The 26733-nt window shown below is 41.6% G+C and overlaps 1 protein-coding gene across 1 annotated transcript in view; it reads right to left on the bottom strand.

The window, feature by feature from the left end:
• LOC103350727 (rho GTPase-activating protein 20) overlaps positions 1-26733 on the bottom strand; it is a 200924-nt gene that overhangs the window by 154452 nt on the left and 19739 nt on the right. The window contains exons 3-4 of the mRNA XM_089301779.1: positions 3384-3578; positions 839-931 (exon numbers count right to left, since the gene is read on the bottom strand). The gene's annotated coding sequence lies outside the window, so the exon portion shown is untranslated. The remainder of the gene's footprint in view (positions 1-838; positions 932-3383; positions 3579-26733) is intronic.

Raw genomic sequence — 26733 nt, 5'->3', positions numbered from 1 at the left:
TCCTTCTAGGAGGCAGGATTGCTGGCTCAAATGCCTGGATCCCTGCCACCAATGTGGGAGACCTGAGCTGAGTTCTTTAAACCTGGCATCAGCCTGATCTACCCCCTCACTACTCCAGGAACTTGAGCAAAGAACCAGCAAATGCAAGAACTCTACTTGTTACCCTCTCTGTCTTTCAAACACAGAACATAAATGACAATTGAAAAAAAAGATTTTGATCTGGTTAAGTCCCTTTGTGGAAATAAGTTGCATAGCAAAGGGCACAAACAAACATAGATGAAAATGTATTTCATACAAATAACTGAAAATACACCGTGTTTCTCTTATTTAAAAATAGATCCAATGATAGAGAACAAAAATAGGTAACATAGTAACGAAAGTTGACTTGGGTTATCAGAAGGTCAACTCATTTTCCTACCTAGATGTTTTATTATGATCTTATTGCTGGGTCACAAGGTTTTGGCCAGACTGGAACACAATTGTCAACACTCACAGATATAAGGTAGCTTTTCTATGTACACTTTAAAAATAGGCACCAGTAAATACTGCTGGCTTTCAATCATGCAGAATGGAAGGATCCCTACTGTTCCAATTTTACAAAATATAAATAAAAAATTTGAAAGAGAGAGGAGAGTATCCATTCTACAGTTATTCCAACATAAATGCTTATTATGGTGATAGTGAACAAAATTACTTGAAATACAATTTCACATATTTCACAGATTATTTACAAGTAATAGCAAACAGAATTCCTCAAGGACTCTCTGGATCTGATGCTCATTTGAATACTTTTCTGAGTAGATAGAAAATTCAGTTTCACACCAGTCACAGATCTTACCTGGTGGATTCTTTAAGCAAAGAAAGATTAAGATAAAGGCTTCTGTCTTCTGTTTCCTTCCATTCTTTAGTCAATCATCTAATAGTGGAATACCTGAGGAAAGTGTAAATAGAAATCACACAATCAGACATGGGTAAATTTTGAAAGCATGTGAAGGGAATCTTCTGTGTCCTGGATGCTCAATTGCTAAAAGGATGCAAAAGGTGAAAAAAAAATGGTTCAGAAACACTTTATTGGATGTGCTTGTTGGGAAGCCACAGGATGAACTTCCTTGGCTGCGGAATGAAGGAAGGGACCATGTCAATGTCAAACAACAGCACAACTGGGATACCCATCGAGCCCACAGTTCAGCTTCCTCAGTAATGCATGACATTAAATGAAATTACTCAAAGAACTTAGAAACAACAAAGCATGTGTCTTTTTACTCAGTGTGTTAATATTCTTGAATTGAGAAATCCCCCATGTGAACTTCCTACTAGAAAAGCTGAATATCACAGTCTTAACGAGCTTGAAGAAATTCATCTTATTTAAACCTGACAGCATTAGTCACATCTTGTTGGGAATTTAGGAGTTACAGTGTAGCATTCTACCACCATTCTGTTCTTTCATACGCAAGACATGGGGAAAATATTTTATTTTATTTTATTTTATTTTATTTTATTTTATTTATTTATTTATTTATTTATTTATTGGACAGGCAGAGACAGTGAGAGAGAGAGACAGAAAGAAAGGTCTTCCTTTGCCGTTGGTTCACCCTCCAATGGCCGCTGCAGCCAGCGCGCTGCGGCTGGCGCACCGTGCTGATCCGAAGGCAGGAGCCAGGTGCTTATCCTGGTCTCCCATGGGGTACAGGGCCCAAGGACTTGGGCCATCCTCCACTGCACTCCCGGGCCACAGCAGAGAGCTGGCCTGGAAGAGGGGCAACCAGGACAGAATCCGGCGCCCCGACCAGGACTAGAACCCGGTGTGCCAGCTCCGCAAGGCGGAGGATTAGCCTAGTGAGCCACAGCGCCGGCCCGACATGGGGAAAATATTAAATACTACAATTGAAATTAAATTGCAAATGAAAGCAGGAAGTGAAAAATGTCTCTGTGGGAATATGTACCCTATGATGCTAATGGTCTCTGAGCCTATATTTTAAAACAGGGTCATGATAATGAACAGAAGAAGCTTCACTGCATTCTAATTATAAAGGCAGCTTCTGTTCAGCACACATGTTTATATAGTGAGAAAATGATTAACAAGACAGGCATGGAACCCTTGTTCTACTATGAGACTTTTTATACACTCTAAGCAAAATGCTACATTTTTAAAAACCTTCCTGCCCAAGTTTTCAGATCAAAATTCTCCCAGATAATACCTCAAAGAAATGGCAAGCTGTGGTTTAGTTTTCTAAATATATATAAATATAAATATATATAAATATAAATATGGAATTGACATAAATTTGGAGAAATCTCCAACGTGAGATGGTATGGATGAAAACAAATAATGATATTTTTCAAGAGAGCTTAAACTTGAAAGAAATCAACAACTTTCTGAGCAAGGGGAGTTCTGAATAGTGGTGCCCAAGAGTAAATTGTGATCTGTTACAAGGCTGGCAAATGACAACTACTGGGTCAAAAACAGGTCAAACACTTAACATTACCCATGGTCATTCACTCACACAATATTGTCTCTGACAGTTTCAGGCTACAAGGTAAAGTTTCAGGCTACTCAAGTAAAGTGAAAGATAACTGAACATGTAAAGATTCTTTTTCTTGTCAGTCCTCCCCCCAAAACAGTATAACGATTTACACTGTACTAGATATTATAATGTCATCCAGAGTTGGTCTAGAGTATGCAGGAATATATGAGCAGATGAAATGGAAGTAATATACCATTATATGTAAGGAATGTATCTTTGGAATTTAGTATCCACAGGTGAGTGGAACCAATCCTCAAGGACCAGAGAGACAACTGTACTCTCTGGCTTGGCCATGAGACATGGCAACTATGGAAACGTTGGCGAAAGGCAGTGTGAATGATTCTGAATTAATCTTAAGAGTCCAGAGTAGCCACTAGCCCTCCAATGGCAGAATGAGACCTGTGAAATAGACCCACTCTAGCTATCTACAAATCTGCATGAGAAACAAAACACTCATTGAGCCAGCCTGGTGTCACAGTGGGTTAAGCCACCACTTGTGATGCCCAAGTCAAAATGGTGGTACAAGTCCCAGCTGCTCTGCTTCCAATCCAGCTCCCTGCAAACGTACCTGTGAGACTGATGGATCATGCCTCAAGCTCTTGGGCTCATTGCTACCCATGTGGGAGACCCAGAGGTAGATCCATGATCCTTTTTTTCAGCCTGGTCCAGACATAGCTGTTGCAGGCATTTGGAGGAGTGAACAGATTTTTGATATCTCTATCTACCTATCTACATACCTACCTACCTACCTACCTCTCTTTCTCTATCCCCTCCGTGTGTGCATATATGTGTATATGTATGCATATGTGCATCACTCGGACTTTCAAAAAGTAAATAGATAGAACAAAAAATACTTACTGTTGATATTCTCTGTTTGAATGCAGCAAAATCCAAATTTCATGGATGAGTATACTCTGTTTAAGCTTTCCCATAGAGGCTGGCTTCTCAGATTGACAACACTAGGAAAAGGATCTCACTCAAAGTTCAGGTGTGGTTTAAGTCTCAACTTCTGATGTTGATGGGCTCAACTGCAACAGGTTTTCATTCCTCTACCTATGATAAGAAAAACTGAGTGTTAGCTAATCCAGACCAGCGGCCCCCCCACACTCTTAGAATGCTGCATTTTCTGTGTAGAGCTATGTGTGGATGTCAGCCGTGACTCCTCAGCTTTTGGTTTAAATGTCTTCTACATAAGGGAAGCCTCCCAGCACAGGAGGTTGAGACAAGTTTGCTTGATGTTGCAGTGGATTAGTCCACCATCACTTGTGATGCCATACTCCATATTGGAATGCTGATTTGAGATCCAGCTGCCCTTCTATCTAGCTCCTTACTAGAGAACCTAGAAAAGCGATGGATTATGGTCCAAGGACTTGGGCCCCTTGCTACTTATGTGGGAAGCCCTGCTGTAGTTCTAGGATCTTGATCTGACTTGGTCCAGTACTGTCTTTTGTAGATATTTAGGTAGTGAACCACTGGTTTTGAGGTATACATCTCTATCTATCTATCTATCTACCTACCTACCTACCTACCTACCTACCTATCTCTCCATCCCTCTCTCTCCCTCTGTCCTTAGTCACTCTAAATTTCAACTAAATAAATAAAATAGGACATTAAAAACCCCACAAGAGTGTACAGCAACACATAGATGATATAAAGCTCTAAGAATTTGTGCTAAATATGCTAGCTGACAGGGAATGAACAAAACTCATGTCAAACTTTAAAAATGTCATTTCACAGAATGCCTAGTGAAACACCTCATGATGTGAAAAGGCATACAGAGCTTTCATTGTCACTTTTCCTGAAATGATCAAGCTCACTAACGTCAATAGCTCCCTTACTTCATAACGATTTTCAGGGTCCACACATTTGCAATGAGAACCCAGAAGCTGCCCTTGCTCTCAGGTTTTCAGCCTTTCCTGTCATTCCTTTTGCTACCTTTCTGAACCCAGTTTGGGCTGTTTTAAAGGTTAATGGCTCAGCTAAAGCAAACCCGGTGCTACAGAAGGAGCTGTAAGCAATAGACTGGTTGGCATCTCCTACTACTGAGACCAACATTTCATTCTAGGGCATTACTTTCTGGACTTCACTTCTAGATGCACTACTATAATTAACCATATAAGTAGTAATAATAAGATCATTGGTTTGCCAAATATAGACAGGAAAGACTGACATTAAAGTGTCATGGAGTGTTTTGGGGAAGATCTCATTATTGCCATTGTTTACCAAATTGACATATAATGTTTCAAGCAGTCTCTGCTTTCTAGAAGAATTTTTTAACATATTTCATAAAAAGACTACCAGAATTTTTATCTCCATGTTTTACTGAAACACTATTCCTGCTTTCCTTCTGAATCCATGTTTCAAGTGTTAGAGGTACTGAACAGCCCTAGAGTTCAACTGAATGTTTCTGTCTTAACAGGGCTCACTGAGGCTACTTGGAAACCTAGATGTCTGACTGCCCCTAATCAACACTATTTCCATTTGTGTATGATTACTTCCGTTATTAGCAAACTCCATTTGTTGGGTGATCTTTTCTAGCCCCCTGAAATCCCACTAGGTAATTCCAACAACTCTCAGGTTATAGTGTTTCATAAAAGCATTCCTGTAACCCTCATTAAATATTGGTATCTATTTGTTTAGCACTATGAAAGAATGCAAGAGATTTCCCCCTATTCTTAAAAAGCACACAATTGGATCAGAACCATAATCTTGGTTAATACCATAATTATTTGGTTATAATTATGGTTAAACCATAATCTTGCATAATTACAAACAGAAAAAATGTGCATAATTAAATGAACCAGTTTGCTTACTGCATGATCCTCAGTCACATATTTTCTGCTTTTCAGATCTCAAGTTCCAGAGAGGCCAGGACCTTGCTGAACTCATCCTGCCACTTGGCACACAGTATTCTGCACATTCACAGATGCTTAATAAGTCATTTTTGGTGAATGGATGAAGATTATGTGCATTTGCTTAGTAAAGGTGAAGATTAAATGAGTTACATACATGAAGACCTTAGGACAACATCTATTATTAAGACATTAATATAGTAAAATATTGGCTGGCGCCGCGGCTCAATAGGCTAATCCTCTGCCTGCGGCGCCGGCACACCGCGTTCTAGTCCCAGTCCAGGCACCAGATTCTGTCCCGGTTGCCCCTCTTCCAGTCCAGCTCTCTGCTATGGCCAGGGAGTGCAGTGGAGGAGGGCCCGGGTGCTTGGGCCCTGCATCCGCATGGGAGACCAGGAGAAGCACCTGGCTCCTGGCTTTGGATCAGCGCAGTGCAGCGGCCGCAGCGGCTATTGGAGGTTAAACCAACGGTAAAGGAAGACCCTTCTCTCTGTCTCTCTCACTGTCCACTCTGCCTGTTAAAAAAATTTTTTTAAAAATAAAATATAAAAAAAATTACGCCAGCGCCGCGGCTCACTAGGCTAATCCTCCACCTTGCGGCGCCGGCACACCGGGTTCTAGTCCCGGTCGGGGCGCCGGATTCCGTCCCGGTTGCCCCTCTTCCAGGCCAGCTCTCTGCTATGGCCAGGGAGTGCAGTGAAGGATGGCCCAAGTCCTTAGGCCCTGCACCCACATGGAGACCAGGAGAAACACCTGGCTCCTGCCATCAGATCAGCACGGTGCGCCAGCCGCAGCGCGCTGGCCATGGCGGCCATTGGAGGGTGAACCAACGACAAAGGAAGACCTTTCTCTCTGTCTCTCTCTCACTGTCTCTGCCTGTCAAAAAATAAAAATAAATAAATAAATAAAATAAAATAAAAAACACAGTAAAATATTATAAAATGGATAAGATTTCGAGTAGAGATTAGTATAGACATTCTAAAATTTATTTTAAAGTGACCTTGGAAAAAACAGGTGATAACAGAAAGAATACACCTTATGACACTATTGATGAAGGCAATGTATTAAGCATGGTGTTTAAATATATAAAGACTAAAGGTGTATAACAGCACTGCAATCTAACATTTGCTAAACTAAACAAAACCCAAATAACATTTTTTATTTCAAAATAATGCATACTTTAAAACTGTTGTTTTTTTTATATTTTATTTTTTAAAAAATTTTTTTAACAGGCAGAGCGGACAGTGAGAGAGACAGAGAGAAGGGTCTTCCTTTACCGTTGGTTTACCCTCCAATAGCCGCTGCGGCCGCTGCACTGCGCTGATCCGAAGCCAGGAGCCAGGGAGGGGGAAGTAAATTAACACTTAGCTAATCAACTGAAAGTATCTTTGGAGTTATTCAAAGACTCCCGAAGTAATTAAGAGGAATGCTCTGATTTCATAGGAAAGTATGTCTAGAATGATGCTCAACAGTATAATGCTCTTAGAATCATAAGCATTTTCCACCTAGGGTGACTGAGACCTTCAGAAGTTTACACAGTATATTGGGAATTTCATACATTTAAATGAAGTATGAGTATCATAACAATACATGTCAATCTAGGAAAGCATCTGCAATCATCCTTTATAGTTAAAAATGTGTCTGAACAACTGATTAAATGGGCCATCTAGTATACCACGCATAGTTTCCTATTTACCACTATGAATAGTTAAGTTCAAAATCCAATGATATAGACTAAAATCAATTATGTTAAAAGTATCCTACCTAAATAAATAAATGACAGACCAACTAGCCTTTCTAGCCATGATGACTCTCCAGGTGAACTCACCTCAAGCAAAGGAGCTCCTCCATCTCTCTACAGAAATGAACAGCAAATGCAAGAAGCAGCACCTGCTGCAGAGACCCAATCCCTACTTCACAGATGTCAACTGCCCAGGATGCTGTAAGATAACCATGGACTTTAGCCATGTGCAATTTGTAGTTTTGTGTGTTAGCTGCTGCACTGTCCTCTGCCAGTCTAACGGAGACAAAGCAATGTTTACAGAAGAAAATTCTTTTCTCAAATATTCACAGATGAACAAAAGAGTGGAATATTTGAGTAATTTGCTGCAAATTACAAAGAGGAGTCCTGAATGCTCACCTGCACCACACTTACTTTCATATCTCTACCACAGTGTCATTTTGATTGGTGAGCACATGATTAATACTGATGAAAACTGGTGATGAAATCTGCTGAAAGGAAATGAAGTTGACTACACTTACAGGGTAGATGGCCAAGCCAGGCTAGAGGGGAGAGTGCCTATAGCCAGAAATCACAAGAACTGGGCGGGGGGGCAGGGGGGTATTGGAGTAAAGAGTATTTGCTTGAGACAAGAATATATTCCCTTTTCAAACATATAGTAAAAGGATTATCAAGATGCATATTTCTGGCTAGTCTGCTTGCACTAATCAAAATTTACTTATCGAGTATCCTCAAATATCACTTGTTGAGCATGTCTAAATGTGCAGAATACTGTGTGCCAAGTGCCAGGATGACTGCAACAAGGTCCTGGCCTCTCTGGAGCTTGAGATCTGAAAAGAAGAACATACATGACAGATGATCATGAGGTAAACAAACTGGTTCATTTCATTATGCATACTTTGGTTTTGCTTGTAATTATGCATCTCACCAAGATGATAGTTCTGATCCAGTTGTATACTTTTTGAGAACAGAGGGAAATTTCTTGCATTCTTTCATCTCATAGTGCTAAGCAAATAGATGAAAATATTTTTTACCTCTTTAGATATATAAAGCATAAGGGACAGAAATGAGCTAGCTAGCTAGCCATCCTCCACTGCCTTCCTGGGCCACAGCAGAGTGCTGGACTGGACTGGCGCCCCAACCGGGACTAGAACCCGGGGTGCCGGGCACCGCAGGCACAGGATTAGCTAGCCAGTGAGCCATGGCACCGGCCTGACCCCAACCACTTTTAATATATGAGGTGACTCGCCGGCGCCGTGGCTCACTAGGCTAATCCTCTGCCTTGTGGCGCCAGCACACTGGGTTCTAGTCCCGGTCGGGGCACCAGATTCTGTCCCGGTTGCCCCTCTTCCAGGCCAGCTCTCTGCTGTGACCAGGGAGTGCAGTGGAGGATGGCCCAAGTCCTTTGGCCCTGCATCTGCATGGGAGACCAGGATAAGTACCTGGCTCCTGCCATCGGATCAGCGCGCTGTGCTGGCCGCAGCGCGCCAGCCGCGGCAGCCATTGGAGGGTGAACCAACGGCAAAGGAAGACCTTTCTCTCTGTCTCTCTCTCTCACTGTCCACTCTGCCTGTCAAAACATAAATAAAAAAAATTAAAAAAAATATATGAGGTGACTCCCACCAGTTCCTGAGCCAAACACTTTGATAACCATTCCATAACACACAGCAAGATATTCCTTTACATTGTTCAATTATCTCTACTTTTTTGAAATCTATAGGGAAAGAAAGTGGTTTTCCATCTGCAGGATCACTCTCCAAAAGCCCACAGCAGCTGTGGCTACACTTGGCAAAGTTCAGAAGCCTGGATCTCCAGCCAAGTCTCCTGGGAGGGTGGCAGAGTCCAAGTATTTGAATCAACAATGGATGCCTCTCAGAATGTGCATTAGCAGCAAACTGGATTAGAAGTAGAGGCAGAGGCAGGACTGAACACAGGTACTCTGCTATGGGATGCAGGCTTCCAAAAGGCAGCTGCACCAAAATGCCTGCCCCAAAACACCTTTTCTGGAGCTCTTCATTTCAAAGCAACACTCTTCTCATGTCCCACATTCTACCATCAGCACATTTCCACCACTGTTATTTTGTTTCTCCTTTCAAAAGCAAGAAAACTTGCCCCATACATGGTCAAGCTCTGGTTTTCAAATTCACAGTATTTGGTCTTGGGTTCCAAGATGGCAGAGTAGGGAGGGAGCCTACTGCTCTAGCCCAGGAGAAGATAGCTTTAAAAAAAAGTGGAGAGAGTATAGTCTCAGAGAAGAGTTAGGGAGAAAGCAGCAAAGGAAACACTACCAAAATTAAAGGGACATGGTGGACATGCATAGAGCGTGTGGGTGCCCAGGCTCAGGACTCCAGCAGCAGAGCCTACACACCAGCATTGGAAAGGGGGTTGGGGGTGAGACCAGACTGCAGCAGCCCAAGCCACTGGCAAAAAAAGCTGCAAGAAGAACCTAGAGGGAACCCAGCTTGGAAACCCATGGGGAATAGTGTACTGGCTAAACTAGAGGAGGGAAATAAAAAAAGGACAATCACTTTACAATGGCATCCTGTAACAAGCCAATAGAGCAGGCACCATTTTAGACATATGTAACAGCTGTGCCAGCTCGTGTCTGCCCAGCAACAGCCAAATGGAGACCCTGACTGGTGGGGAGAACTAACAGGGGGATAGGAACCTGTGACTATGTGAGGCTTCTGTACTGGGACTGTAAAAAAAAACCTGAGGAAGTATGGGAGGGAGCATGGCTGGGACTCTGGGCACTCACACTGGGAGAATCCACACGCTCAGGGCTTCCTGGTTACCTGGAGAGAGACATCGCTGGGGAATCTAAACTTACTCTGAGGACTGCACAGATCCTTTGTGTGCTCCTTGGGACAGAGTGGAAGAATATTATAGCCACTGGGGCTAGCGCTAAGGTACTGGACTCCATTAAGGAGAGGAGCTCAGCTGAGCAGAAAAACTTAACCTTCTGATAAAAGAGAGCGAGATTTATCATGCCAAACCTGGGTGTGTCAACATAGGCATGCCCTTAACCCTGGAGAACTGAACAGAGCTCGCTGACCACATCCACTACAAGCCTCTAGAGAATCAAAAGCAGACATTCCACTTATCTACACAGTCACAGTACAAATATAAAACCCACCAGAGCAAAAAAGGAAAAAAAAAAAAAAAAGAACAATGAGTATCTCCACAAATGCCAAACAACAAACGCAGCAATTCAAGAAACAAGAAGGAGGAAGACGACATGAAGTCCCCAAAAGAACACAATGCTTCCATGCTAGATTGTGAGGATGATGAGATGGAAGAAATGCAAGAAACGGAGCTCAAAAAATTGATCATAAGTACACAGAAATAATCAGAAGCAAATGCACAAACTACTGAAATCCATACAGCATATGAAAGGAAATTTCTCCCATGAAATTGAGATCATAAGGAGAAATACAAATGAAATGAAGGATTCAACAGAACAAATACAAAAATGCAACCGAGAGCCTTAACAATAGAATTGGTGAAGCAGAAGAAAGACTATAAGACTTAGAAGACAAAGCACAGGAAAGAATACAGTCAAACCAAAGACAAGAAGAGGAAATTAGAAACCTAAAAAACACAGTTGGAAATCTACAGGATACTATTAAAACACACACACACACACACACACACAACATTCAGGTTCTAGGAGTTCCTGAAGGCATGGAGAGAGAGAAAGGATTAGAAAGCCTTTTTAGTGAAATATTAACAGAAAACCTCCCTAGTTTGGAGAGATAAAGACATCCAAGTATAGGGAACACACAGGAAACCTAATAGACATGGCCAGAGAATATTCTCACCACAACACATTGTAATCAAACTCACCACAGTAAAACCCAAAGAGAAGATTCTAAAATGTGCATGAGAGAAACACCAGATTACTTTCAGAGAATCTCCAGTTAGACTCACAGCAGAGATCTCATCAGAAATCCTACAAACTAGGGGAGAATGGTGAGACATAGTCCAAGTCTTAAGAGAAAAAAAACTGTCATCCCAGAATATTATACCCTGCAAAGATCTCATTTATGAATGAAAATGAAATAAAGACCTTCCCTATCAAAGAGAAATTAAAACAATCTGTTGCTACCTGTCCAGCCCAACAAAAAATGCTTAAGGATAACTTGCACACAGAAACATTGCCATCACTATGAAAGAAGGTGAAGGAAGAAAATGAATCAGTGAAAGTTCAAAGAAAATTCGAAGTAAAAAATGAGAATATTTTTGGAAAAATGGCAGGAAAAAGTCATTACATATCAATAGTCACCTTGAATGTAAATGGCCTCAACTCCCCATTAAAAGGCACAGACTGACTGAATGGATTTAAAAAAACATCTATTTGCTGCCTATAAGAATCACATCTCATCAAGAAAGATGCATGCAGACTGAAAGTGTAAGGGTGGAAAAAGATATGCCATGCACAGAAACCAAAAGGAGTTGGTGTAGCCATCCTAATATTAGACAAAATAGACTTTAACACAAAAACTGCTAAAAGAGACAAAGGATAGGTCTGGTGCTGTGGCACAGTGGGTTAACACCCTGGCCTGAAGCGCCAGCATCCTATATGGGCACTAGTTTGAGACCTCGCTGCTCCACTTCCAATCCAGCTCTCTGCTATGGCCTGGGAAACAGTAGAAAGATGGCCCAAGTCCATCAGCGCAGCTCCAGCCATTGATGTCATAAGTAAGAGTGTCAACTGTTAAATCAACATTACAGGAGTCACTGTGCACTTACTCCCCATGTAGGAGTCCTTAACAAGTTGTACTGAGAATTAACTGTAAAACTTGTCTTCAAACAGTACTTTATACTCCGTGTGTGTGCGTGAGTGTAAACTGTTGAAATCTTTACTTAATATAGAGTTGGGCTTCTGTATATAGATAAGTAAAAATTAATGAAGAATGGCATGCGTGAGGAGCAGGAGGTGGGATGAGATTGGGGGGTGGGAGGGTGGGTATGGGGGCAAGAACTGCTATATTCCTAAAGATGTACCTATGAAATTTGTATTCATTAAACAAAATCTTTCTTAAAAATTCACAGTATTCATACTACACAAAATACTGGATGACGGGTGCATTATGAACACACTGATGCTAGAGAAGAGCACCGGAGATGGTTATTCATGCAATCACCCCACTAAAAATGTAAAATTGTAACTGTGACAGCTGCTATGAAAGGGGAACTGGGCCTGGCTTTGTGGTGTAGGGAGTTAAGCTGCAACTTGAAGCACTGGCATCCCATATGAGTGCTGGTTCGAGTAGCAGTTGTTCCACTTCTGATCCAGCTCCTTCCTAATGTGCCTTGGAAAGCAGAAGAGAATGGCCCACGTTTTTTGGCCCCTATGCTCACCATGTGGGAGACCAGGAAGAAACATTACTATGCTCCTAAGTCTGCATATATATTAAATACATGACATTCATTCACTTAACATTTTTATTAGATTTCATTTAAGGTAAACAAAATTCATGTATTTCACACAAATTTCATACAAATTTAGGAACATAGTGATACCTCCCACCCTACCCTTCTTCCCGTCCACTCCCCGACCCTTTCTCCTCCTTCCTCTATTATTCCCAAGATTTTTATCTATGAACTATATTGAATCTGTTAAGACTAACTGAAGGGCCTGCGCCGTGGCTCCCTAGGCTAATCCTCTGCCTTGCGGCGCCGGCACACTAGGTTCTAGTCCCGGTCGGGGCGCCGGATTCGGTCCCGGTTGCCCCTCTTCCAGGCCAGCTCTCTGCTATGGCCCGGGAGTGCAGTGGAGGATGGCCCAGGTCCTTGGGCCCTGCACCCCATGGGAGACCAGGAAAAGCACCTGGCTCCTGGCTTCGGATCAGCGCGGTGCGCCGGCCACAGCACGCCGGCCGCGGTGGCCATTGGAGGGTGAACCAATGGCAAAAAGAAGACCTTTCTCTCTGTCTCTCTCTCTCTCACTGTCCACTCTGCCTGTCAAAAATAAAAATAAAAAATAAAAAAACTAACTGAAAATAAAATAAAACCCTTAAAATAAAAAAAGGAAAGGTCAGCTGAATCACAAGAAGGATTTCAAAAACAAAAAGGGGACCCAGCTTATAAACAAAAAAAAACTACAATGGCTATTCTGTTGTTCAGTGATGATTTGTTTTCCTTCTTTGACGTTCAGTTTCCTAGTTAAACCTAATTTTATTTTCCTAAAGTAAAGATACTTTTTTTAATTTCTGGAGCACCTAGTGTGTGCACCATGGTATTATACCTTAAACTACTTCCACCTAAAAAAAAAAAAAAAAAAAAAAAAAAAAACTTAAAAATAATTCTACAGATGAGACATCTGAAAATCTCCCCTGAGTCCTATGCTATTTATCATCTCAATGATCTGGGGAGTGTAAATAGAGAAGTCAGAGGAGAGAAGGACGGGTGCCCGCCCGAAGGATTCCAGAATCCAGGTGCAGAGGGGCAGTCTCCAGCATCCAAGGAAGTCCATTGCCAGGCTTTTTTCTGGCCTGCCTTCACTGGGGTGCAAAGAGTGAGACATTTCCACTTTCCCTACCACTTCTGCCTATGGGCTCCGAGAAACAGAGTACTAACAATTTGTAAAAACATGCCTGCAGAAACTATCATTTTTGCTGCATTAGAAAATTTAATGTAACCCCACCAGCGCCGGCCAGCTGCGCCTGCTGCCCTCCCCCAGCTCTCCTGTGTGGATGGTCATGACCCAGCGCCCCTCCCCCTCCTGCAACACACACACCATGGAGAAGTGACCCTTCAGCTTCAACTGCCCTGGTCCCCAGGCAACTCATCACAATCTGTCAAACCGAGGGCCAGGCAACCTGGGTCAGGACATCTGTCACAGGCCTCGAACCAAGGTCCGGTGGTGGCAGGCCCCTGGGCCAGGTCCACAGGACCTGGGTACCCTGTTCGGGCCTGCCCATGGCAGAGAGGCGCAGGGAAAAGGGGCACATTCCTGCTGGCTTCTCTCCCCTCGCTCACTGGCCGGTGGGTCAAGGCCCAACTGCCTGCCATCCCTGAGCAGGCTCTGGCACCCACAGTGCAGGGACCCTCTGCCCTCAGATAAGGAGTGGGGTGGGGTTTCCTCAGTGCATTGGCCTGGCCCTGCCTCACCTGCTCCTCGAAGCTCCGAGGGGGCAGCAATCAGAAGTAGCCATCCGTTCCCAGCTCGGCTGCTCAGGGGGAGCTCCAGGCGCTTGACGGGGCATCCACGAGTACCAGGCGTGCGAGTGGTCACCGCGATGCCCGGGTTGCACTCTGGGAGACTGTCCAGGAATCCTCTTCTGAAGCAGCCAAGCTCAGGTTTCCGCAGCTCCTGTTCCGCAGTAGGCAGGCCCCAGGCTGACTCAGTCTCTGGGACCTGGGGCTGGCTCTGAAGGCTAGGCCAGGAAGATGTCTCCTCTCCATGCGGGAAGCTTGGTGAGAGGGTCCCAGATGCTGCAGCGGCTGCCGTCGGAGCTGTGCCGCCCCACCCACGGATGGCTCCGGTGCCTGGACTGCTGCTGGGTGAGCCAGCAGGCACGGGAGCCTCACCAGAGACATCTGAGCAAAGCCTTGGAAGTGGCCCAGCAGTGGTCAGGGCATTTCCCTCGCCAGGGCCATGCTTCTGGGCGTTTAAATTGCAAATCCCTAGAGGACTGTGCCTTGGGAGTCACCCAAAAGGACTGGCGATTCTGATTCACTACGCCCTTGCCAAAAGAAAGTGAGTATGGTAGAAAGGCTACTTTCTATTTGAATTGCGCTTTCTCACACACATTAGCTAAAATGAAGTAAGATACCATTTGCTTAGCAAAGTGAGTATTTTTCTTGTTCTGATTATTAACTCTCAGCCCTATAAAAATAGAAATAAATCTAAAGCCTGATGTTTTGAGAAATGCCAAAACACTATTTTTACAATAATACCAAAGAAAATATATGATTTTCATATAATTTTATGACATAAAAGTAAAAAGCAAAAAGTGAAATAAAATTTTGTAATGTTTCTACTCAGACAAATGGAATACAGTTAGAATATGTAGATCTTTGAATGATGAACTAATGTAAAGGCAGAATTTAGATTACTTGGAGAAGGAAATAAAATGTAAGTAAATCAAAAGATGGTCTTTTGTTACTTCTTAGAACCAGATTTCTGATAGGTACAGGAAAGCAGAGGTCTTCAGGACCCAGATTCTAGCACCCCAGGCTGTTTGCTAATGACAAAACAACACATTCACATGGAATTCTTCCCTTCCTGGAACCCAACCAAGAGGGATGAAAGCAGAGTTGAGTCTTCTTCACTCCAAACCAATGTATGCTCTCCCTCCCCATTCTGGAAGAACTGACCACTGCAGCGAAGCTGAGCAGCCTCTGCTTTCACTTTTCTTATCTAGTTAGGTATTTGCATGTGATTGAGACTGGTCAGTCTGAGGCAGAGAATCCTAAGTGGGAAGCAGGAACATAGAGGAGATCATCAAGTATCAGGTGAACATGGCAGAAAAACAGATCTAGGTGAAAACTCCTTGGATGTATAGTACTTGGTGCTGGTGGAAACCAAAGTGCTAACATCAGTATTCAGTACCCAGTGTAAGCGTTCCTGCCACTCTTGATCAGACACATCCTATGGCATGATTTAAACCCAGTACTGACTTTTGAACATCCTTCTGTGCATTTCTGTGTTCTGAGTCTCATTTACTATTCCATCCATTAATGCAGGCAGCCACTCCCCACTTTTCGACTCCATTATGTTTCTTAAGTCATTGATGATCAGTGTCTGTTGTTTGTAAGACAAGACTCTGATAGAAGCCATCTCACTTAAGTAAACAAAACTTAAGCTAGCTGATTCTGTGAGATAATTCTTTCAATACAGTTAACAAGATTTAAGCCTAAGTCAGGAAATTGGTTGAGAAGAATCATATTGTGCAATGTAGTGAGGACCATGGTCAGATGTTAGAAATATCAATCATAGAGTTTTCACCATTGAGGGAATTTTTAATTGAATAGAACAGCCAGTTGATATGAGTAAGAGGTTCAACTAAATACTAAACTAAGGAAATAAATACATAATATTGGCCTGAGAAGGCAATGCAGCATGGTACAAATAACAGGAATGCTGTTGATCAACAAAGCAGAAAGACTATCTACTCCCTTGGTGTATGAAGTTGTGCAAATTATTTAACCTCCATTATAGGGGAAGAGACAGCTATCTAGAAGTGCAGTGCAGGAATTAATTGTACTTAGTTGGCTTCCAATGTAATTTCTCAACTGTGATTTTATGTATTCCTTCACAAGATAAAAAATTAACACAGAAAAAACACAGCAAAGGAAATGTCACATTAAGTTAAAACAGAACAGTTAAGTTAAAACTCCTGATGATGAAACCTGGGTTATAGTATTTTTGCAGTCTATGCAAGCAGTGTTGAAAACAACCCATGCAACACAAATCAAGATATTCTTAAGAAATTCTCTCCTTTTTTATTGTCTTGTTTGTCCATTCATTGTCATAGTTGGTAGGCTTATTTATAGACAAAGATATCAGAGATACGACCAATCTCTTTTAAAACAGGAGCAACAACTAGTACTGATCAGCTCAGACTTTCTGCCTTATGGCATTTTTTTAGATCTCAGTGCAAAAAAAGGCATAACCAGATCAGTGCATAGTGGCCCCAAGAAGTTCACAAGACTGCGTTTGGGGAGGCCATTATGAATAGAGACATAAAAATATTGAGCAAAGTGTTTAGAAATTCATTTGGTTAATATGTAAAACTGATAATACATCATGAAAAGAGTTTTTTACACTTCAGGAATGTAAGCTTGGTATAACATTCAGAACATATACCATTTATATCTTGTATACTATATATATAGTTATGTACAATATACATTATGCAATGTACATTATAGAATAAAGAGAAGAAGTATATGATGACCTCAATAAATACAGAAGTAATGTGAGACAAAACTCAGCATATATTCAAGACAAACTGTCTCTCATACAACCAGAATTAAAAAGGAAGTTTTTCGCTGGCGCCATGGTTCAATAGGCTAATCCTCCGCCTAGTGGCACCGGCACACCGGATTCTAGTCCCGGTCGGGGCACCGGATTCTGTCCCGGTTGCCCCTCTTCCAGGCCAGCTCTCTGCTGTGGCCCGGGAGTGCAGTCGCTGTGGCCCGGGAGTGCAGTCGAGGATGGCCCAAGTCCTTGGGCCCTGTACCCCATGGGAGACCAGGAGAAGCACCTGGCTCCTGCCTTCGGATAGGCGCGGTGCGCCGGCCGCAGAGCGCCGGCCGCGGCAGCTATTGGAGGGTGAACCAACGGCAAAGGAAGACCTTTCTCCCTGTCTCTCTCTCTCACTGTCCACTCTGCCTGTGTTTAAAAAAAGGGGGGGGGGGGAGTTTTTCATGATAATGAGCATTTTGATCACCTACACAGGACTTTATAACAAGAGATAAGTGACTACTGATTACTTTCTCCCTAAGACTTGGGAGTCAGGAATGCCCACTGTCATCACTACGTAACAGTTTTCTGGGTGTCCCAGCCACTGAAAAATGGAGTTCAAGGCATGCTCATTGTAAAGAATGACATAAAATGCTTTCTTTTCACAGAAAGCAAGGCTTTATAGTTGGTATAATATCCAAAGAATACTAGAAAATCTAGTAGAAAAAGATCAATTACATTTCCATGTGCTGACAAAAAAAACAGAAAATCAAATTAAAATATCCTTTATGATAGTATATAAAGGACAAATTATTTTAAAGTAAATTCAACACAATATATGCAAACCTAGTGTATTACCAATTATGAAACATTTCTGACAATAATTAAATACCACCTAAAATTTGTATATAGATATAGATGTCATGCATTCAAGGAAGTGATAGCATCAAATTCGTGGTACTTCCCAGATACATATATTTACATGATCTCAATCAAAACTTATAAACATTACAAAAGTTTTGTTTCATTTTGATTAACTTTGACACACTGATTCTAAACTTAGTATGGGACTATAAAGACACAGGGAAGCCACAATGAAATTAAACAGAGCAAAGTTATAGGATTTATATAAACTCCAACATATTTCATGGCCTATTATAAAGATATCCAATGTGTGGGTTTTTTATGAGAATTTAAATGCGAATATATTTACAGATCAAACTGAGCATTTCAGAGAGTCTAGATATACACTGGTCACCTCCATTAAGTCTCATGTTCTCCATCCAGACTACAGAAAATCCTTTCATAACTCACATTAATTGATTCTTGACAGTGCAGTCATGGACAGAGTAGTCATTTTACTGAATGATGATGGAATGATTGGTTGTCTAAATAGGAACTTCAGGGGCTGGCGCTGTGGCATAGCAGGTAAAGCCACCGCCTGCAATGCCAGCATCCCATATGGCCACTGGTTCAAGTCCAGGTTGTTCCACTTCCAATCAAGCTCTCTGCTGCGGCCCGGGAAAGCAGTAGAAGATGGCCCAAATCTTTGGGCCCCTGCACCCACATGGGAGACCTGGAAGAGGCTCCTGGCTCCTGGCTTCGGATTGGCACAGCTCCGGCAGTTGCAGACAACTGGGGAATGAACCAGTGGATGGAAGACCTCAATCTCTCTCTCTCTCTGTCTCTGTCTCTGTCTCTCTCTGCCTCTCCTTCTTGTTCTGTGTAACTCCGACTTTCAAATAAATAAATATGAACTTCAACCATTTCCTCATTCCAAATACAGATACTGCTTCAGATTGGATCATAAACTCAAAAAAGCTAAGGCTGTTCAAATTCTAAAAAAGCACATGAGAATATTTTCTTTAATATTTAGGATGCAAAGATTTCAGGAAGGATTTAGGAAAACATCAGCCAAAATATACACATATGTTTGGATAAATAAAATTGAGATAAACGCAAATCACATTGGAAAACTTCTCTGCAGTAAGAACACACTATGGCTATGCACAACATGGATACATCTCAAAGGCATGATGCTAAATAAAACACACAAAACATTGCATTATTCTGTTTATATCACTCTCTAGGACAAGCAGGATTGTCCTACATTTGCTCTTAGCCAAAAGGCCAAGAAGCGATGGCAGGATTGTTCTATAGTGACTGAGTAACAGATTTGTGACTACCTAGAGCCAGGGATGGTAGATGGATTTAGTGCAAAAGGAACACAAGGAAATTTTAGTGTTAATGGAAAATGGAAATATTTCATATAGCCTGATCTGTGTAGTGATTACATAGATTTAAAAAACTGTTAAAACAACGTAGTGATGGTATAAAAAGAATACATTTTGCCATATCTGCATTAAACTAAAATATGCTACATTTTAAAATATATGTGCAATAGCTACATAGCGAATCATGCTAAAACCCTGTCACAAGGAAATTAAAGAAGAATGTCTGGTGGTAAAATCTATGCATGAGTGTATACCACTGAGCAGCTGGGTTGACTCTCATAGGCAGGAAGTGCTGAAAATATATGATAGAATGGAAATTAGGGTTTAATTCTTGTGAACTTTTAGTGTTTTACCTTAGACTGCTTACTAATTATGGAAAGTTAAGAAAGACTAATGATCTTGTGTTACTAGATGTGATGGTTATCTTAATGAGAAAAGCCCAGAGGCCTGAAGGGTTAAATGTTTTGTAAAATCCTACAGGTGCTTTGGAAAACACTGTGTGAAGCAAGTAAGTGCCTTTTGTTGGTTAATGAACTTATAATTTTAAACATGGCTATTTGAAGTCTTGTCATACACAGTTTTATATCTCAGATTTTCTGCTCACAGAACCAAAACATTGTTGGTTCTGTGTTTAGCTGTCCTCCTACAGGTTTCCATGGACTTTTTGCAGCCATTTCTACTGTATTCAGTACTTTGCAATGGCTCTGTAAACAGATGCAGCCAAAAATGCATTACAGGTTTCAGCTGAGAGAAATCATGGTTCATTCAGGTAACTAACAGCAGAAAGTAATTTGAATCAATTGGTAATTTAAAAAACAGTTAAAGAGTTTAAAAAGTTTAAAGTTTAAAAAGAGTTTAAAAAGCTATTATTGAAAACTGTTCTTTTATGTTATGTTATATGTGTATACATATTGTATGTCTATATGGGAAATTTATTAAGAGCTTTATTTTAATTGGCTTACAGATTAAAAAGATTGCCCATTATTTTAAACTGCTAAAGTTAAAGATACATTTTAATTCATGTGACCTGAATCTCTGTATCAAATGTTTTAAATCTGTTGGTAGAAAGAAACTAAAATCGTGTTTTATGTTTGTACTTGAATTTGCTGGTTAAACAACCTACACCATGTTAGATATTTAAGAAATGTTTCCAAATACATGCATTCTTAAAATTTATAGAAGGCACTGGACCTTCTGGTAAATATTGTCCCAAGTTGTTATTTAACGGTTGAAATCGCTTGCTTTCATTTGCTATTGTTGTTGTCAGTAAGCGACCTGGGACTTGCTCCCTCGTGTCTCTATTCTAAGCCCAACTTTCCCCTTCCTTTCCCTATTCTCTTTAAGGTAGGAAACTGACTATGCTGAAGGACTCTCTAGGATGCACAATTTGATCTTTATATCTTATAAAACGGATGGCTACCATTTTCTGTAATAGCCTAGCCAAGATAAGAGCTTAAATTATGATTTCACAGCTAGATTTACTTTGCCATGGGCACAGGAAACAAGCAAAACCTCCCTTTCAGACCAAACAAAGGGAGAGGAAGTTTTAAGTGAGGACATAGCTTTCCTCAAGGGCATTGTCTACCTCAGAAACAACACTGTCAGAACATGCCTATGACTATAGACTTCCAATTTAGGCCACTGAAGATTAGAGATGGGACTTGCGCACCCCCTTGACTTGCATCCTTTGGTCTGCTTTAACAAAAACCAGGAGGAAAAGAAAGCCAGGCATCAGAAGCAATGTAAAGATAGGTGGCAGGCCAATAATGGCTGCTTTGCACAGTGATCTGCCATCAAAAAGACCCAACAGACCAGTCCACTGCATCCGTTTTTGATATGGAAATCAAGGGCTTCAGCAGAAGTCAGCTTATGAAGAGCCCTGGTAGCTCTGCCAGCCAAGAGTTGGATCACTGGAAGTGGAGCTGCCCTGGAGTCAAAGGACGCCCAGGTCAGGGCCACAGATCTTGTTGGCTCTAAGCTGAAAAACTCTTCACTCAGTCCGGCTTCCACAGTAACCACTGCTGTGGAGGGGACCGCCAAGTAGGGTCAGTAACATTGCAGGCAGAACTGTAAATTTCCTCTTAGAGATGCCACCTGCCTTGGCCTGGTCAGCTCTCCTCCCAGGCCATTTAGGTAATGGAAGCCTTCCCTAGGAGGTTCACACCTCCCTTAGGATGTACCCCATGTGGAGAGATAAATAAGTCTGGGCCTCCTAAATGACAAGGCCTTAAAGCCCACCAGATTATTATCAAGCCCTTCTGTCAGTTTCTATTGGCCTCTCAATAGGAGAACTTAGTCGTGGTTTAAACAGCTGCTCTTAGGTTCTCCAGTAATGACTCTGCCTTTTGTTCTAGACCAGATCTAGCCCACCTGGGGCCTCATTCCTTTGTCATCATAGCCTCTACTCTAACATCAATACTCCTACTCCTGACCTGTATATATAGATGGTCCTCTCTCCCACTTAATGTTCTATGATTGTTCAGAATTTCTCTACAGACAAACCCCTCTACCTGCAAAAGTTGAGTGGCCTTTCTCCCAAACTTGGTTGGGGTCAGCTTTAGACCACTTCCATCAAACAGTCCTCACTAGAGTCCAGAGAGTCCACTCCCACCCATTTCTTCTCCTCTGTGAAATCCTCTCATTACCGGGTTAATGCCACTCTCAGGATCAGTGATTGCTATTCTCACCCTGTCTTTTATACTACCATGTTTGCTTCAGTGTTTACAGGAGTTGATCATGGAATGAACCAAGGCCTTCAGCAACCAGGCAGTCAACCAAATGCTGCTACAGGGATAGACTTGGCTCCCCACCCAGGAGACAGCGGCTTGAGACATTGCCCCATGCCAGCGAAGAGTACCTCATCACCCCATGTCAGCAGGCAGTAGCTCTAAAGACAGATCATCGTCCCTCTACCCCTCCTGGACTTCTGGGACGAATGCAATCCCACACAACTCCTGCTTTATAAAAAACAAAAGGAGGGGATGTTAGGAAAATGGTGCAGTCTTATCTATGGCGTGATCTACACCCTGACACCATCCTAGGCTCTAGACCCTGCCGCCACTGCTGGAAGCCAGGTGGCCACATACCCCAACCATTGATGTCAGCCACACCCCCACCCTAATAGGATTCACTGCTCCTACTTCCCTGCCTGCCCCTACCCCGTTAAAGTTTTAAAGGGACCTGTTCCTGAACATGTGGAGCTCCCTCTCCCTCTCCGTCTCCTGATCTCTGTCTCTCTCTCTGTATGTCTCTCTTTCACGTTCTCCTCTGCCTCTTTTCCTTCTTCGTCCCTTCCCTCCAGTGGTCAGGTTTCCCAAATAAACTCTTTCCCTTAAAAAAAAAATAGGAAATAACTGGAAGCAGAAAACAGATTTTGCTGGTTTTATAGTGTCAGATACAGAATGATACCATATTAACTTTTCAATATGCTGTCTTTTTTAGTGGTATTAATACAATGAAGCAACAACTCTGAAGCAAAATAAAATTTTTCAATTTCTTAAAAAATAAATAAATGGGGGCCGGCATTGTGGCATAACAAGTTGAGCTGCTGCCTAGAATGCTGGCAGCCCATATGGTCACTGGTTAGAGTCCAAGCTGCTCCATTTCCAGAAATCAGTGGAAGACTGACCACGTGCTTGTGCCCCAGCACTCATGGGAGACCTGCCAAGTAGCTCCTGGCCCCTGGCTTTGGTCTGGCCCAGCCCTGACCATTGCAGCCATCTGAGGAGTGAACCAGCAGGTGGAAGATCTCTGTCTCTCCCTCTCTCTCTCTCTAACTCTGCCTTTCAAGAGGATAAAATAAATCCTTGAAAGTAATAGTTATGGATAAACTGGATTTCTATAAGCAAAAGAATGGAACTGGATCATTTCACCATACACAACAACAACTCAAAATGAATAACTGTAAGAAAGAAATTGTAAAACTCCTAGGAGAGAATGTAGGAGGAAAGCTCCAAAATCCCGGGCCACAAAAGCAAAACTTTTTAAATGGGACTATATAGAACTACAAATGTTAATGATTTTTTGTTTATCCTGTAGTTTTTATAAAGCCTCACAACTTCTGAGAATAAATTTGTGTAACTAGACCATCACTGGTGGTTATCTCCTCCTTCCAAAATTCTTTTCCAAAATCATTAGTACCTTTTAAAATCTTTAATTTATGTTTAGAAGTCTCATCCTGTTTCTCCTAAAAATGTCACTTCCAACACATCTGATGTTAGGAAAATGTATATAATACTAGGAAACACACCATCTATTCTTTATCAATTTTATTTCTTATTAGACTAAGCAATAAAAGAATTAGAAAACTTTGACCAAAACTGCAGCAGAGGATTTTATTCTGATAGCTCTCATTCGTGCAGATCACCTTCTCCATAAAGACATCCTAATCAATGTCTCATTTTTGTGTACCCTTGACCTGCTTAAGTGTCTTTGCAGATATATTTGCTATATTTTCCAAACACCAAATACAAATAAGACTTTCTGGTTACAAACTTTAGAGTGTAAATGAGTGAGTGAGTGAGTGTGAAGAGCATCTAACAGATACATTTGATTTACAAAAGGAATTACTGGGGCCAGTGCGGTAGTGTAGTGGGCTAAGCCATCACCTGCAGCACAAACATCCCATATGGGCAGCAGTTCATGTCCTGGCTCCATCTCTTCCAATCCAGCTCTCTGCTGTGGCCGGGAAAAGCAGTGAAAGATGGCCCATGTACTTAGGCCCCTGCGACCATGTGAGAGACCCCAAGGAGGCTCCTGGCTTCTGGCTTCCAATCAGCTTAACTCTGCCACTGCAGCCATTTGAAAGAAAGGCATTTGGGGGGTGAACCACAAAATGGAAGACTTTTCCTTCTGTCTCTTGCTCTCTCTGTTACTCTACCTCTCTAATACCAATCTTAAAAACAAAATTATATATTTGAAGTTGCATATTTACATATGTTTGCATTTTTATCTTTATACTTTTTCTCCGTTCTACTATAATTACCATCTGCGTGAACAAAACTGAAATAACTAAACTTGTAGAAAAGAAAAATATGCAAAATTCTAATGTATGTTTTACTACTACTAAAACATTAATATCATAGCTGCATAATAGAGTAAGAATAGCTATAATATAGTAAGAATAAATAAGTTTTACATGAATAATTTTATTTTTGATTTCTCAAAGCACTTTTCAATAAAATCATTGGTCAAAAGTAAAACATAGCTCAACATTTTGATACTTTTTTAACCTTTATTTATTTATTTAAAGTCAAAGTTGCGCAGAGAGAGAACCAGAGGCAGAGACAGACAGAGGTCTTCTATCCGCTGGTTCACTCTCCAGTTGGCCGCAACAGCTGGAACTGTGCCGATCCAAAGCCAGGAGCCAGGAGATTCCTCCGGGTCTCCCACGTGGGTGCAGGGGCCCAAGAACTGGGGCCATCTTGTACTGCTTTCGCAGGCCATAGCAGGGAGCTGGATCAGAAGTGGAGCAGCCAGGACTTGAACCAGCACCCACATAGCATGCCAGCACCGTAGGCGGCGGCTTTACCCGTTACGTCACAGCGTTGGAACCCCTCAAATTTTAGTTATCTAAACACAAGAGCTCTCCCCATAAAGAACAAAGAACTGCTGAGGTGGATTTTAAGGTGAATGTCTGGGATTGTACTGATAAGAAAATTCAATGAAGACTTCCTCCAATGCTGGTAAACTATTAGCATATAAAGAAACGGAAATGTGCATGTCAGTAACTTCTCAGTTTATTTCTGAGAAGGAAAAAGGAATTTATTGCAAAGATAACCAGACAATCTGGAAAAGACAACAGATACACCTGTCAACTCCTTTATGTAATCGTCCTTGTGAAAAGAGGGATTTCCTTTATCTGAAGAAAGGCAGGATGTTAGCAGATAAGCATAAAATTAATCATTCAACTGCGTAGTGCTCATGCTGTGATGTAGTGAGTTAAGCCACCATCTAGAGTGCCAGCATCCCAGCAGGGCAGCGGTTCGAGTCCCAGCTGCTCCACTTCTGATCCAGCTCATTGCTAATGCATCTAGGAGGATGATGGAAGATGGATACAAGTTCTTGGGCCCCTGCACCCATGTGGAGACCTGCATGAAGCTCCTGGCTTCTGGCTTCTGGCTTCAGCCTGGCCCATCCTTGGCCATTGTAGCCATTTGGAAAAAAAAAAAAAAAAGCTGATGGAAAGCTTCTGCTTCTGCTTCTCCCTCTCTGTAACTCCTACTTTCAAATAAACAGATAAACCTACTAAAACATTCAGCTGTGTGCCCTCGACTATGAACACACTACTAATCAGGAAATTTAAGGAGCTCTTACTTTAACCAGAAATATAATGCAACTTGGTGCCACCTGAGATTAACTACAAAGATTATCTCCCTAGTTTGAACAAACAAAAGTCATGACTTTTATGATAAACAGACTCTAAACTTCTTATAAACTTTTTCTAAGAAGTCTCTTTAAGACTTGAAGAGTTCTACAAATAATACAGCTGAACTAAGACTCTGTAACATTTCCAGACCCTCACGGCCTAGACAGTGGTTGAAATAAGCAAGCTTGAACTCACTACCTATACTTTTCCAATCCCAGAAAGTTGAAGACATTTCCCAAGGTCACAGAAAGACAGCATGTAATAAAGCAAATATGCAAACCTCATGACATTTTACTGATTCTGGCCAGCAGTCCTATCAGAGAGGATTCAGAAGATCAGAACATGCAGAAGGCTCTACTACTTGTGTAGAAACAACCAAGGAACTAGCAAAATTTTGGAACACATTTTTAGTTTCTTTTGTCAGGATGCTTGTTCTCATGGGTTTAGAAAAACCGTGATGAAATTTATATGAGACCTTATTCATTTAATTTAAATTTCCAATTTATGAATTTATAATGGTTCAGTTTGAAATATATAAAAAAACATTTATTGAATGAATACAAAACTAGACCATGCAACTTATTCTTATCCATACAGAAGGAATTTCACATTGTTATATCTATATATGCCAGTGCTGCAGGTGGAGGTTTAGCCTACTACACCACGGTGCCAGTCCCTGGAATTAGGTTTTGAATATTTTCTTTAGTACAGTCTGTCATTCTGTGGCCTAGGGAAAATGTTTTGGATTTTCTGGGATTGAAAAAGCATGGGTAGTGAGTTCAAGCTTTCTTATTTCAACCACTTTCTAGGCTGTGAGGCTTTGCAAACGTGATGAATGCAACAATGCATCAAAAAGATACCATACACACACACACGTATGATATATACATATATACACATGTATGATATATACATACACACACATGTATGGTATATACATATATACACACAAACACATATGTATGATATATACATATATACACACACACAACATGTAATATGACAAAGTGTGTTTTATCACAGGAATGAAGTGTGGTTCAACATCTATAAAAAATCAATGGAATCACATCAGCAGAACGAACAACAAAAAATAAATGA

The sequence above is a fragment of the Oryctolagus cuniculus genome, chromosome 8, assembly GCF_051225735.1.
Source record: "Oryctolagus cuniculus isolate XC-2025 breed Fujian yellow rabbit chromosome 8, ASM5122573v1, whole genome shotgun sequence".
Lineage (NCBI taxonomy): Eukaryota > Metazoa > Chordata > Mammalia > Lagomorpha > Leporidae > Oryctolagus > Oryctolagus cuniculus.
The sequence above is the reverse complement of the archived record's forward strand: the minus strand, read 5'-3'. Positions and strand labels throughout refer to the sequence as shown.